Source organism: Phyllobates terribilis, unplaced genomic scaffold (genome assembly GCF_046119375.1).
Source record: "Phyllobates terribilis strain yellow unplaced genomic scaffold, ASM4611937v1 Scaffold_1__5_contigs__length_1240528914, whole genome shotgun sequence".
Lineage (NCBI taxonomy): Eukaryota > Metazoa > Chordata > Amphibia > Anura > Dendrobatidae > Phyllobates > Phyllobates terribilis.
The window spans coordinates 131,585,491-131,600,773 of NW_027362761.1; positions in this window are offsets into that span (position 1 = coordinate 131,585,491).

Here is a 15,283-nt window from a genome sequence, read left to right on the forward strand (position 1 = left end):
TACTTGATTTCTGTTGATTTGCTTGATTGATTGTTGTTTGTTTGTTTGACCTAGAAAAGCTACTTTTTATTATTACTGCTATTAATGTTAATATAATTTTCATATTTTATTTGTATTAAAGTTCTATAAAAAAAAAATCTGTTTTTTGCCTCTTTCATAAAGTAGTTAGATATGGGTCAAAATTGACCCATAACACCATAGATGTTACTAGAGTTAATAATATAAAATAAATACAGTACAGACCAAAAGTTTGGACACATCTTCTCATTTAAAGATTTTTCTGTATTTTCATGACTATGAAAAATGTACATTCACACTAAAGGCATCAAAATTATGAATTAACACATGTGGAATTATATACTTAACAAAAAAGTGTGAAACAACTGAAAATATGTTTTATATTCTAGGTTCTTCAAAGTAGGCACCTTTTGCTTTGATGACTGCTTTGCACACTCTTGGCATTCTCTTGATGAGCTTCAAGAGGTAGTCGCCGGAAATGGTTTTCAGTTTACAGGTTTGCACTGTCAGGTTTAATAAGTGGGATTTCTTGCCTTATAAATGGGGTTGGGACCATCAGTTGTGTTGTGCAGAAGTCTGGTGGATACACAGCTGATAGTCCTACTGAATAGACTGTTAGCATTTGTATTATGGCAAGAAAAAAGCAGCTAAGTAAAGAAAAACGAGTGGCCATCATTATTTGAAGAAATGAAGGTCAGTCAGTGCGAAAAATTGGGAAAACTTTGAAAGTGTCCCCAAGTGCAGTTGCAAAAACCATCAAGCGCTACAAAGAAACTGGCTCACATGAGGACCGCCCCAGAAAAGAAAGACCAAGAGTCACCTCTGCTTCTGAGGATAAGTTTATCCGAGTCACCAGCCTCAGAAATCGCAGGTGAACAGCAGATAAGATTAGAGACCAGGTCAATGCCACACAGAGTTCTAGCAGCAGACACATCTCTACAACAACTGCTAAAAGGAGACTTTGTGCAGCTGGCCTTCATGGTAAAATAGCTGCTAGGAAACCACTGATAAGGACATGCAGCAAGCAGAAGAGACTTGTTTGGGCTAAAGAACACAAGGAATGGACATTAGACCAGTGGAAATCTGTTCTTTGGTCTGATGAGTCCAAAAAATTTGAGATCTTTGGTTCCAACCACCGTGTCTTTGTGCAATGCAGAAAAGGTGAACGAATGGATTCTACATGCCTGGTTCCCACCGTGAAGCATGGAGGAGGAGGTGTGATGGTGTGGGGGTGCTTTGCTGGTAACACTGTTGGGGATTTATTCAAAATTGAAGGCATACTGAACCAGCATGGCTACCACAGCATCTTGCAGCGGCATGCTATTCCATCCGGTTTGCGTTTAGTTGGACCATCATTTATTTTTCCACAGGACAAAGACCCCAAACACACCTCCAGGCTGTGAAAAGGCTATTTGACCAAGAAGGAGAGTGATGGGGTGCTACGCCAGATGACCTGGCCTCCACAGTCACCAGACCTGAACCCAATCGAGATGGTTTGGGGTGAGCTGGACCGCAGAGTGAAGGCAAAAGGGCCAACAAGTGCTAAGCATCTCTGGGAACTCCTTCAAGATTGTTGGAAGACCATTTCCGGTGATTATCTCTTGAAGCTCATCAAGAGAATGCCAAGAGTGTGCAAAGCAGTCATCAAAGCAAAAAGTGGCTACTTTGAAGATCCTAGAATATAAGACATATTTTCAGTTGTTTCACACTTTTTTGTTAAGTATATAATTCCACATGTGTTAATTCATAGTTTTTATGCCTTCAGTGTGAATGTACAATTTTCATAGTCATGGAAATACAGAAAAATCTTTAAATGAGAAGGTGTGTCCAAACTTTTGGTCTGTACTGTATATGTATACTTTTTTTTACATTTAAGAAATGTGTTCTAAAACCCTTCAGTAATAGTCAGATAATATAACAAACTTTTTTAAGTTTATATTATTCTCTTGAAATTCATTTGACAATATTTTTATATTGAAAATGAAGGGTATGCTCTCAAATGAAAGGCCCAGGGGGCCACAGCAAAAATATTTATATCAATCCTTCCATGGATGAGAAACCCTAACAAGGTAACTAAGAGGTAAGAAACAAATTGGATCATAAATAACTGTATTTAGGGTATCCTAGCTGTGATTTAAGACACGGGTCAAAACCGACCCGTTAACATAAGAAAGAGTAACAGAAAGCTAACACAAGAGGAAGGATAAGCATGACCAATCCACATTAAAAAAGCAGCCATAGAGTGTCCAGGAACCTTCCCCCACACTTTTCTTAGCCAGGGCTGCTTTTCGGCAGGGTTGGACGGGCCCACCAGAGAATCGGAGACTACTCCGGTGGGCCCTGGCTTCTCCTTCAGGAGAGTTGATAGTGCCGAGGTGGGGCCATGATGATAATAGAGGCCACCATCTGATTAGTTTTCTGTTACTTGGAATGCAAGTGCAAGTATGCAGCCAGCCACCCACCCACCCACAGGCTGCAAGACTAAACTGCCAGATTTATGGGCAGCTCTTTGCATTTGAAATATGACCTTTTAAGCTCGTGGAGGTGGAAGCTTTTCACAACCTCATGCCGGCGGCGGCCGGGTGTCCATACTCCCCAGCCGCCACTATATTTCACGGTATCGCCTCCGCCTTCCACAAGCACGGGTCCCAAAACATTACCCATGCCCTACCCAGTGCACTTCCTGGGAAGGACCGCCAACCACAAACACGTGGACAGGTGAATGTGGCCAGGGACGGTATGGAGCCAGTCCACAACTTTTTTTGCTGAGAGTTGTATTTAGCTCAGTGAAAGGACTGGCATAGAGGGAAACCGTATCTACCCTGCATGTCATTTCTCCCAGGAAGTCCTCTAAAGCTGCCTGCACTTGAAATGTGGCCTGAACATTACTGCTGGTAGCAAACTATGGTACAACACCATGGTATTAGCACTGCCCCCAGTACCAGTAGCGAAGCCATCCCCAATTTCCTTTTCAGGAATTTTATTTGGTAGACTGAGTGGCTGCCCAAATACATTTTCTCACAAAGGAGCTGAAGATAGAGTGGCAGTAGGTGCAAGTTTTTCCAGCCTGTTAGATATTAGAGGGTGAACGGCAGCACGTTGGATCAGTGGTTAGCACTGAAGACTTGCAGTGCTGGGATTCTGGGTTCAAATCCCAGCAAGGACAACATCTGCAAGGACTTTGTATGTTCTCCCCGTGTTTGCGTGTGTTTCCTCCTCAGTAAAAAAGCAGCCGTAGAGTGACCGGGAACCTTCCCACACACTTTTCTTAGCAAGGACTGCTTCTTGGAAGGGTTGAACGGTCCCACCAGAGAATCCTCTGGTGTGCCTTGGCTTCTACCTCAGTAGAGTTCATGATAGCGCTAACTTTGCAGCTGCTATAGAGCTCCTGAGCGGGTGAGAAAGGTTATCCCTCAGAATCAAATCCTCTGGTGGGCACAATGTTTTTCAATCTGAAACAGCCTCTCAGTGGGAGTTGTATTTCACCACAGCCATATTCTTTAGCTCGGTGAAAGGACTGGCATAGAGGGAAACCGTATCTACCCCGGCTGTCATGTCTATGTCACCAGGTTCCGCCCATTGTCACACATGACCATGTCTGGCTGTATGTTCAGCGGTGAGAGCTACAGATCAGGGTGCTGTGTTACAGCTTTCAACAATTCTACAGCGCTGGGCGGTTTGTCAATTATCATTAAGCATGTTATCTTCAGCACAGCCTGTTGCCCCTTGGCCAAGGCAGTGCTGCAGTGATGTCAGCTTGTGACTGATTTAGTCATTTCGGAGATGGAGGAGGAGGTGCATGAGCTAAACAATGTGATTACATTGAGGTTAAATTTGTGATGCTGTTTTTTATACTAAAGAAAGATCCTATTGTTTTGTTTTTTTTACGTTATTTTTTAAGACAAATGCATTCACCGGGAAATATCATTTTAACATTTTACAACCTTATCTGGCAATGTGGTGTGTGACACATCATCAGACACATCCTGTTTTATTTATGATGGAGGGACTCTGAAAGTCATAAAGCCTATTTTTATAGGGGCATCAGACGTCCCTTACTATTCTTAAAAGACCAGCAGTCGGCCCTCGCTATTGTTAGAGAGCCATCAGCCGGCTATGCTTTGTTGTTCCCATTATTAACAAGTGGGTCTCCTATACTGTTATTGCGTATCCAGTGACTGCAAGGGCTGCCAAAAATTTGGACGCAACCCAATACCCTTTGAAGAGACAGTAAAAAAAATGTTCCCATTATAAGGAGCGGGTGGTAATGCCCATGCTGTGACTGCAAGGGCTGCCAAAATTTGATAAAAACCCCACTAAGAATTTAAAGACACAGAGCAGGGCAACAGTATCAACAAATTCCATTTAGAAAGGAGAGAGTCTGCTATAGAGTTATAGGGTATGCAGTGAGTCCAACGGCTGACCAATTTTAGGAAAAACCCCACGAAGAGTTTAAAGACACATAGAGCAGGGCCACAGAAATGACAAATTCCCCTTGGAAAGGAGATGGTCTGCTATACAGTTAAAGGGTATGCAGTGAGTCCAACGGCTGACCAATTTTAGGAAATACCCCACTAAGAATTTAAAGATATACAGAGCAGGGCCACACTAACAAGTAAGACATGTTCCGATCAGAAAGTAGAGGGTCTGCTACACAGTTATAGGGTATGCAGTGAGTCCAACGGCTGACCAATTTTAGGAAAAACCCCACTAAGAATTTAAAGACACATAGAGCAGGGTCAGAGTAACAAAGTATGACATGTTCCCATTAGAAAGAAGAGGGTATGCTATACAGTTATAGGGTATGCAGTGAGTCCAACGACAGACCAAATTTAGGAATAACCCCACTAAGAAATTAAAGACACATAGAGCAGGGCCACAGTACGACAAAATCCCATTGTAAAGGAGAGGGTCTGCTGTACAGTTATAGGGTATGCAGTGAGTCCTACGGCTGACCAATTTTAGGAATAACTCCAATAAGAATTTAAAGACACATAGAGCAGGGTCACAGTAACAAGGAACGACATGTTGCCATTAGAAAGGAGAGTGTCTGCTATACAGTTATAGGGTATGCTGTGAGTCCAACGACTGACCAATTTTAGGAAAAACCCCACTAAGAATTTAAAGACACATAGAGCAGGGCCACAGTAACGACAAATTCCCAATAGAAAGGAGAGAGTCTCCCATAGTGTTGGCCTATGCAGTGAATGCAAGGGCTGCCAAAAATTTGGAGGCACTTCAATGACCCTTGGAAGAGATGTGGAGGAGGGCCTCAAAAAAAATGTTGCCATTAGAAAGGAGTGGGCCTCCTATACTTGTAATACCCATGCATGCCCATGGGCTGACAAACATTTACCCCTGGGGGGTATACATGAACATACTGTATAAAAATTTTTTTTTACGGGCATCATAAACACCCTTTAAAAAAATTATGTGGGTGTTGCATCACGGATCACGGTCACCCTGGTGATATAGTGGTGGAGGATGAGGAGAAGGAGGAGGACAAGAGCCAATATCCAAAATAAGGAAGCATATACCCATGTGTGGGTGTGAAAAGGTGCGTGGGAATAGACCTCCCAAGAAAAGACACTGGATTTGAGTTTATGTTATGCTGCTTTCATTCATTTGGTGTGGTTGAGAAGTCTGGCCCAATCCAGCCCTTGTTCATTTTTCTAAGAGTCAGCCTGTCAGCATTTTTACTTGACAGCTAGATGCGCTCATCAGTTATAATTCCACCAGCGGCACTAAAAACCGTCTCTGATAAAACGCTGGCGGCAGGGCAGGCCAGGACCTATAAGGCATAGACAGCCAGTTCATTGCACGTATCCAGCTTGGATACCCAATAATTATAAGGCACAGCGGAATCACGTAGGATGTTGGTACGGTCGGCAAGGTCCTACCTCAGCATCTTTCCAAACTTTGTACTCCTTGTGAGAGTACCCCGCGCCTCAGGGCCTGTGCGATGGGAGGGTCTGAGAAAACTCTCCCCGAACTTTGACAGTGTTCCCCTGCCTCTGCTGGATTGAAGTTGTGTCTTTCTCACCTGTACTCCTTGGTTGTCCAACGAAGTGCGCACTCTGACGCCAGCATTTTCAGATGGGAATTTCGTTAATAGTTCCGCAACAAGGGCCTTCTGGTACAGCCCCATTTTTTTAGACCTGTCCGCCTCAGGAATAAGAGATAGAAATCTCTCCTTGTAGCGTAGGTCTAGAAGTGTCACCAACCAGTAATGACTGTCACCCAGAATTTTGAGAACGCGAGGGTCAAGGGAAAGGCAGCGTAGCATAAACTCAGCCATGCGTGCCAGACTACTAACAGGCAAGAATTTTGTGTCCTCACCAAGAGGATGACTGGCCATGCTCCCCTCCTCCTCTCTGTCCTCCGGCTATCCACGCTGAACAGACGGTATGGCAGCTGTGCAGGTAGTACCGTCTATAGTGCATGAAACTAGCTCCTGTCCTTCCTCCTCCTCTTCCTCATTGTCACCCAATCCACGTTGAGATGAGGCTTGGCAGTGTGTAATCACCCTGTATGGTTCCTTGCTCCATCTCATCGTGCTCTGCCTGCAATGCATTCTCTTTGATTGTGAGCAGAGTTTCAGAAGACAGAGAAGTGGGATGGTGACGCTAATTATGGCGTCATCATCGCTCACCATCTTGGTGGAGTCCTCAAAGTTTTGGAGGATGGTACATATGTCTGACATCCATGTCCACTCCTGAGGTCTTATGTGTGAAGTCTGAACTGAATACCGACGGCCTTGTTGATGCTGGTACTCAACAACTGCCCTCTTTGGCTCACAAATCCTTCCCAACATCTGCAGTGTAGAGTTCCAACGCATGGAGACATCACACACCAGTCTGTGATCCGGAAGCTGCAAACACTGCTGAAACACTGCAAGGGCGGCGGAAGCTGTAGCTGAATTTCTAAAACGGGCACACAGGTGGCGTACTTTAACAAGCAGATACGGCAGCTCCGGGGAGAATTTGAGGAACCACTGAACCACGAGGTTAAGCACATGGGCCAGGCATGGCAATTGTGTGAGCTCGCCTTGCCTCAGAGCCACCGTCAGGTCCCGGCCATTGTCACACACGACCATGCCTGGCTGTAGATTCAGCAGTGTGAGCCACAGATCTGCCTGCTCTTTCAGAGCAGTCCACAACTCTTCAGCATTGTGCGGTTTTTCAGCTAAGCATATTAGCTTCAGCACAGCCTGTTGCCGCTTGGCCGAGGCAGTGCTGCAGTGCTTCCAGCTTGTGACTCATGTGGTCATTTCGTAGATGGAGGCTGGAGAAGAGGAGGAGGCTGAGTAGGATGAGGTGCAGGAGCTGTAGACTGTGGGGACAACGCTGATTGACCTAGGGCCCGCAATCCTTTGCGTTGGGAGGACGTGTCCCTTCCCAAGGTCCGACTGGGTCCCGTCTTCCACTATGTTAACCCAGTGTGCCGTCAGCGAGATGTACCGTCCCTGCCCACAAGCACTTGTCCACGTGTCCGTGGTTAGGTGGACTTTACCGGTAACTGCGTTGTTGAGAGCACGGCTAATGTTTTGGGACACGTGATTGTGTAATGCGGGGATGGCACACTGGGAGAAATAGTGGCGGCTGGGGACCGAGTACCGAGGCACGGCTGCCGCCATCAGGTTGCGGAATGCTTCCGTCTCCACGAGCCTAAAAGGCAACATTTCGAGCGCAAACATTCGTGAAATGTGAGAATTTAGTAGTGTGGCCTGTGGGGCGTTGGCTGCATATTTTTCCTTGCGTTCCATGGACTGGGGTATGGACAACTGAATGCTGTGCTTGGACAAGGACATGGACGTGCTTCCTGATGCTGCTACTTGAGAGTGTGCAACGACTGGTGCAGGGCCGGAGGCGTCTTCGCATGCACCATGGACAGGGGATTGGCTTGCATGCACAACAGCGGAAGAAGCAATGTTGCCACCGGCAGACACTGTTCCCGAACCCTGGGCTTCGGCCCACAAAGTCGGGTACTTTGCTGCCATGTGCCTAATCACGCTGGTGGTGGTCAGACTGGTCGTTTTGCCACCCCTGCTGATGCTGGCCTGGCAGGTGGTGCAAATGGCCTTTTTGGGGTTATCGGCAGAGTCTTTAAAAAACAACCAGACTCGGGAAGACCTAACAGTTGTACTGGCAACTTCCTTTGTGTTGGTGTTACGGGGAAGGGTTGCCTGCCTTCTGTCTGAGGCCACCACACTGCTTCTTCCTGCCTGTTGGGGTGCTCTGCCTCCCTCCTCCTGTGTGCTGCTCTCCTCGCTCTGCATGTCCTCCTGACAGGTTCGGTCAGTTACTATCTCATCCACCACCTCGACTACCACTTCCGCACCCTGGTCCTCCTCCTAACTTTCTGGCAATTGAGTCTCATCATCATCCACCTCTCGTGACACTTTCCCACCGTCACCTTCATGTGACCGTGGCTGCTCAAATATTTGGGCATCGCTACACACGATCTCCTCTTGCCCCGCTTCAAGTGGCCCGGGCGAAAGGCCCAAACCTATAAATGGAAAAGTGAACAGCTCTTCAGAGTGTCCAAGTGTGGGATCAGTTGTCTCTAGGTACTTGGCATGGTGGGAGGAAGGAGGATCAGGGTCAGGAATATGCGGTCCAGACTCACGGCTACTGAGACTTAACCGTGTGGAAGACAGGGTGGTGGTGGTGGCTAAGTGACTGGAAGCATTATCCGCTATCCAACCAACAACCTTTTGACACTGCTCTGGGTGTGCTGTGGTCTCCTAGTAATTGGGATAGGAAGGTCAGGCGAGAAGATGTGGGTGTTTGCTGTGGCACTATTTCGGCTTGCCCACGGCCTTTTCCTCGGCCTCTGCATGCACCATTACCATCACATCCATTTCCCCGTCCATTGCCACGTGCCTTGCCCATTTTAAATGGAGGACAGTATCTTCCACGCTCACTACAAATGACTGAGTGTGGAGCGAACTTATATGTGATCCGTGTGACGGAGAAAACAGAGTTTTAGATACCTGGCCTGTAGCTAAGTAGTTTGAACAGCAAACTGCGGTGAATTGCTTCAATGACACACTAAAGGAAATTTTTAATGGAGGCCAGAAATGGCAGTATTTTCTGACAACGTATATGTGATCAGTTTGTCGGAGAAAACACGGTTTTAAATAGCTGGATTTCTAGTGCTATATTATGGAAAGGCCCTGGCTGTATTCTGCATTGCCAACAAACAAATGGCGCAGAAAAAATGGTGTTCTCTGGATTGCTTTTTACGCAAATAATGAGGATTAAGATCCAAAGAAAAGTATTCCTGGCCCCTGAGACCTGAGCCTTTGTATATAAATATCTAACAGCAGCTGAAGGCAGAATTGGAATGGAGCCTTTTGCGCTACATGCACTGCAGTGTACTATATACACTGCCTGTCTATACACCCTGCCTGCCTGATATCTCTGCAGATGGATTAGTACTCAGATGGACTATTTGTTAAGATGGATATGTGTAATGTATGTTTTTTCTCCCTACACTACCTAATACACAAGCAAATCTGTCCCTGACACAGCAGCACCTCTCCCTACACAAGCAAATGGCACAGAAAAACGATGTTCTCTGGATTGCTTTTTAAGCAAATAATGAGGATTAAGATCCAAAGAAAAGTATTCCTGGCCCCTGAGACCTGGGCCTTTGTATAGAAATATTTAACTTCAGCAGAAGGCAGACTTGGAATGGAGCCTCTTATGCTATATGCACTGCAGTCTGCTATATACACTGCCTGCCTATACACCCTGCCTGCCTGATATCTCTGCAGATGGATTAGTCCTCAGAAGGACTGTTTGTTAAGATGGATATGTGTAATGTATGTTTTTTCTCCATATACTACCTAATACACAATCAAATCTGTCCATGACACAGCAGCAGCTCTCCCTACACTGTCTAATCCATGGCGGCCAGCCAATCACTGCAATGCCCACAACCAACATGGCTATGGCATTACAGTGCATGGCAGGCAACCCCTGCATTTTCATTGGCTCTCTAAAGAGCACCAAACATGGAGGGAGGGAACCCGAGTTCCCGCCCGAGCAACCCGGAAATAGTCGGCGAGCAGTGAGATGCTCGGGCGAGCACCGAGCAGTAGCGAGCATGCTCGCTTATCACTATTTCAGAACTCTCCAAAGCTTTGTTTCCATCCATTTCTTTGTGCTACTTGAAGTTTGGAGTTATTGTCCTTCTGGAAGACCCAGGACCTAGGATGCAAACCCAGCATCAGAGACCCAAAATCAGTTGATAATCTTCAGATTTCATGATGCCTTGCACACAGTCAAGGCACACAGTGCCAGATGCAGCAAAACAACTCTAAAACATCTTTGAACCGCCACCATATTTGAATGTAGGTACTATGTTCTTTCCTTTGTAGGCCTCATTCCATTTTCGGTAAAATGTAGAATGATGTGCTTTATCAAAAAGCTCTATCTTGGTTTCATCTGTCCACAAAGCACTTTCACAGAAGGATTTTGGCTTACTCATATACATTTTGGCAAACTGCAGTCCAGCTATTTTACGTCTCTCTGTCAGCAGTGGGGTCCTATTAGGTTTCTTCTCATAGTATTTCATTTAATTCAAATGTTGACGGATAGTTTGCACTGACATTAATGCACCCTGAGCCTGCAGGACAGCTTGAATTTATTTGGAAATTGATTGGGGCTGCTTTTCTACCATTCGGACTATCCTGCATTGCAACCTTTCATCAATTTTTCTATGCCATCCACGTCCAGGGAGATTATCTACATTGCTATGGCTTGTAAACTTCTTGATTATATTGCGCACCGTGTGCAAAGCAACATCAACATCTCTGAAGCTTAATTTGTAACCTTGAGATTGTTTATATTGTTCAACAATTTTGGTTCTCAAGTCCTCAGACAGTTCTCTTCTCCTCTTTCTGTTCTTCATACTTAGTGTTGCACACCCAGACACACAATTCAAAGATTGAGTCAACTTCTCCCCTTTTTATCTGGTTTCAGGTGTGATTTTTATACTGCCTACACCTGTTAATTGCCACAAGTGAGTATGAACAAGTATCACATGCTTGAAACAAAGTAGTTTGCTAGTGATGAATAAGCACTAAAATGCACGGGTCCTCATTAAGCCAAAAGAGAAATTCCTAATGCTCGGATGCTCGTGTCGAGTAACGAGTATAATTGGAGTCAATTGGAAATCTGAGCAGTAATCCGGCAGACTCTACAAGGAGGACTGGGGTGCAGTGAAAATGTTGAATTTGGATGGAAAAAGTGCTGAATGCAAGGAAAACAGCATGGGGAAGAACCCTGGAAGCATCTCTTACTCCAAGATCGCTTCTGAGAACAATGGTGTCACAATTTTGCTCCACTTTGAGGTCTAACAATAAAACATTTAAAATCAAAGAGAAATTGAAATTTACAGGAACAAAAATGTTAAGAAACATTTTTTACTACAGTATATAATGACTTGCATATAAGGCAAAATTTAAAAAGGATTTAAAAAAAATAATAATTTACGTAAGCCAAAATTGAAATTTTCATAAAAAAATTGGAAATTTCAGTGTAATTCATGAAGGAAGCAAGAACTGCCAAAAATTAGATGGAAGAGGGACTCAAATATACCCTGTATTAGACATAAAGGAGGGTTTCATAGACCTTCTGTTCAAATCGTCATGTAGAACTACTCTCAGGCCATGTACTAAGTGCAAAGCCAGCCAAAAATTACTAGCAGGGTCATCCATACACTCTTGAAGGCTCCAATTGTAGTGGCTCATTCAAATATTGTGAACAAAATGTAGTTGTGATACTCCTACACTCATAAAAGCACTGCACACAGTTCAAAGCCAGACAAAAAGTATAAGCATGGTCATCCATACACTCTCGAAGGCACCTACCTCTTTTCCACCTCATTCCCCTCCTTAGCCCATCCACGTAGGAGAGACGGGACGAAGCTTGTGTGGGTACTAGCCTCTGTTACGCTAACAATCAGCTCTTGTTCATCCTCCCCAGCCTCCACCTCCTCATTGTTAACCTATCTGCGCTGAGCAGATAAGATGATGCTGTATGTTTAATTGTGAGCAGCAACTGTTTAAGTATGCACAGAAGCGCGAGCGTTGTGCTGATTATGGCGTCATTGCCGCTCACCATCTTTGTGGAGTTCTCAATGTATTGGAGAACTGCTCATATGTCAGAAATCCATGTTATGTGTAGAGGCTGACCAGAATACCGATGGACATGTTGTAACTAGTATTCAACAACTGGCCTCTGCTGTTCACAAAGCCCTGCCAGCATGTGTATTGTAGAATTCCAGCGCGCGGTGAAGTCACACACCAGTCGGTGAGCTGGCACTTGCATGCGCTGTTGCAGCACTGCCAGACTGGTGGCAGCAGTAGCTGACTTGCGGAAATGGGCGCTAAAGTGGCGTACCTTGACCAGAAGCTCTGGAAAATCTGGGTAAGTTTTCAGAAACTGCCGAACCACCAAGTTAAGCACGTGGGGCAATCATGTTACGTGTGTGAGTTTGCCAAACTTCACAGCCGCCACCATGTTACGGCCAATATCACACACCATCCTGCCTGGTTGTAGGTTCAGGCGAGAGCCACAAATATGTCTGGTCAGTTATTCCTTCCAATAATTCTGTCGCAGTGTGCGGTTTGTCTCCTAGACAAATTAGTTTCAGCAGAGCATGTTGCCATTTTTCTGAGGCAGTGCTGCACAGCTGCAAGCTTCCGGCTCATGTGGATGACGTACTCTGAGATGGAGGATGGGGAGGAGCAGGAGGGGGTGCAGGAACTGGTGTAGGAGGTGGAAGAAACCCTGAAAGAAGTAGGGCAAGCAATCCTCGGCATCCGTAGCACATGTGCCGTTCCAGGATCGGACTCGGCACCGGACTCCACAATGTTCACCCAGTGTGGTGCTACTGAAATGTAGCTTCCCTGGCCATAAGCGCTTGCCCACTTGTTGGTCGTTAAGTGGACAATCCCAGTAAGTACATTGGTAAGGGCACGTGCAGGGCTGCCACCAGGAATTTCAGTGCCCCATACTGGCAAAATTTTTGGGCTCCACCTTCATCCCAGCTCTGCCTCCACCCCTCTAATCTTCCAAAGTCCCACCGCCCACCATTCTTGGAAAAACTCCACTTCTACGCCACATTCTCACCAATCACACATTAACGATTCCCATCAAACGCCATATCACATACAGTACATAGCCATCAGCTTTTGTTTTGGCCAAAAGATTTTTTAAGCTGCCACCATGACAAGGGGATTATTTTAGCCGGGCCCCATTCTACTCTAACCTATTAAACATTTGTTAAAATATCCAGTACTCTTTTTAGACATATTTTTATTTATTTTTCATTTTTTTAAATGACAAATAACACCACATACAAGGGACAAATACTGTCACACCTTGGCCAGACCACATATTACCACCACATAGTGACTGAATAACAACAAAGACAAGGGACAAATCATGTCACATCATGACCAGACCACATATTACCACCATATAGTGACTGAATAATACTATGTACAGTGGGGTGAAAAAGCATTTGCACCTTTCTGATTTCTTATTTGTTTGCATTGTTGGCACACTTATTATATTAGACAAAGTTAACACAAGTAAATGCAAAGTACAGTTTTTAAATGAAGGTCTTTATTATTAAGGGATGAAGAAGTCCAAACCAACAGGGCCCTGTGTGAAAAAGTGATTGCCTCCTAAACCTAATAACTGGTTGGGCTACCCTTAGCAGCAACAACTGCAGTCAAGCGTTTCCGATAACTGGCAATGAGTCTTTTACAAAGACAAAGCTGTGGAGGAATTTTGGCTCTCTCATCTTTGCAAAATTGTGGTAATTCAGCTGCATTGGAGGGTTTCCAAGCATGAACCACCTGGAAACCCTCCATAACGTCATGCCACAGCATCTCAATCGTATTAAGGTCAGTACTTTGACTAGGCCATTCCAAAGTCTTAATTTTGTTTTTCTTAAGCCATTCAGAGGTGAACTTGCGGGTGTGGTTTAGTTCATTGTCCTGCAGCATAACCCAAGTGCGCTTCAGCTTGAGGTCACGAACAGATGAGCGGACATTTTCCTTCAGGAATTTTTGGTAGACAGCAGAATTTATGGTTCCATTTACCATAGCAAGTCTTCCAGGTCCTGAAGCAGAAAAACAACCCCATACCATCACACTACCATCACCATGTTTTATTGTTGGTATGATGTTCCTTTTCTGAAATGCTGTGTTACTTCTACACCAGATGTAATGGGACATACATCTTCCAAAAAGTTAAACTTTTGTCTGGTCAAAAGTCTTGGCGATTATCAAAATGTTTTCTGGCAAACCTGAGATGAGCCTTTATGTTGTTTTTGCTCAGCAGTGGTTTTCATCTTGGAACTCTGCCATTTTTGCTCTGTCTTTTTCTTATGGTGGAGTTATAAACACTGACCTTAACTGAGGCAAATGAGGCCTGCAGTTCTTTGGATGTTGTTGTTGGGTCTATTGTAGCCTTTTGGATGAGTCATTGCTGCACTCTATGTGTAACTTTGGTCAGCTGGCCACTCCTGGGAAGGATCACCACTGTTATTTGTTTTTGTCAATCGTGGATAATGGCTTTCACTGTGGTTCACAGGAGACCCAAAGCTTTAATAATGGCTTTATAACCTTTTCCAGACTGATAGATATCAATTACTTTGTCATTTGTTCTTGGATTTCTTTGGATCACAGCATGATGTCTAGCTTTTGAGGATCTTTTGGTCTACTTCACATTGTCAGGCACATCCTATTTAAGTGATTTCTTGATTGAGAACAGGTGTGGCAGTGATTAGGCCTGTGTGTGGCTAGGGAAATGGAACTCAGCTTCCAAAAGATGTGATACCACAGTTAATGTATGTTTTAAGGGGGGAGGGAAATCACTTTTTCACACAGGGCCCTGTAAGTTTGGATTTCTTTTTCTCTTAATAATAATGACCATCATTTAAAAGCTGCATTTTTTGGTTACTTTGGTTATCTTTGTCTAACATTTAAATTTGTTTTGTGATCAAAACATTTAAGTTTGACAAATATGCAAAAGAATAAAAAATCAGGAAGGGAGCAAAGACTTTTTCACACCACTGTATAAGGAAGAAATACCACCACACCATGATCAAACCACATATTACCACAACAAAGTGACCTAATAATACCACATACAAGGAACAAATACCACTACACCATGGCGAGACTGCATATTACCTCCATATAGTGACTAGAGATGAGCGTTGTTCTACTCGAACTGTT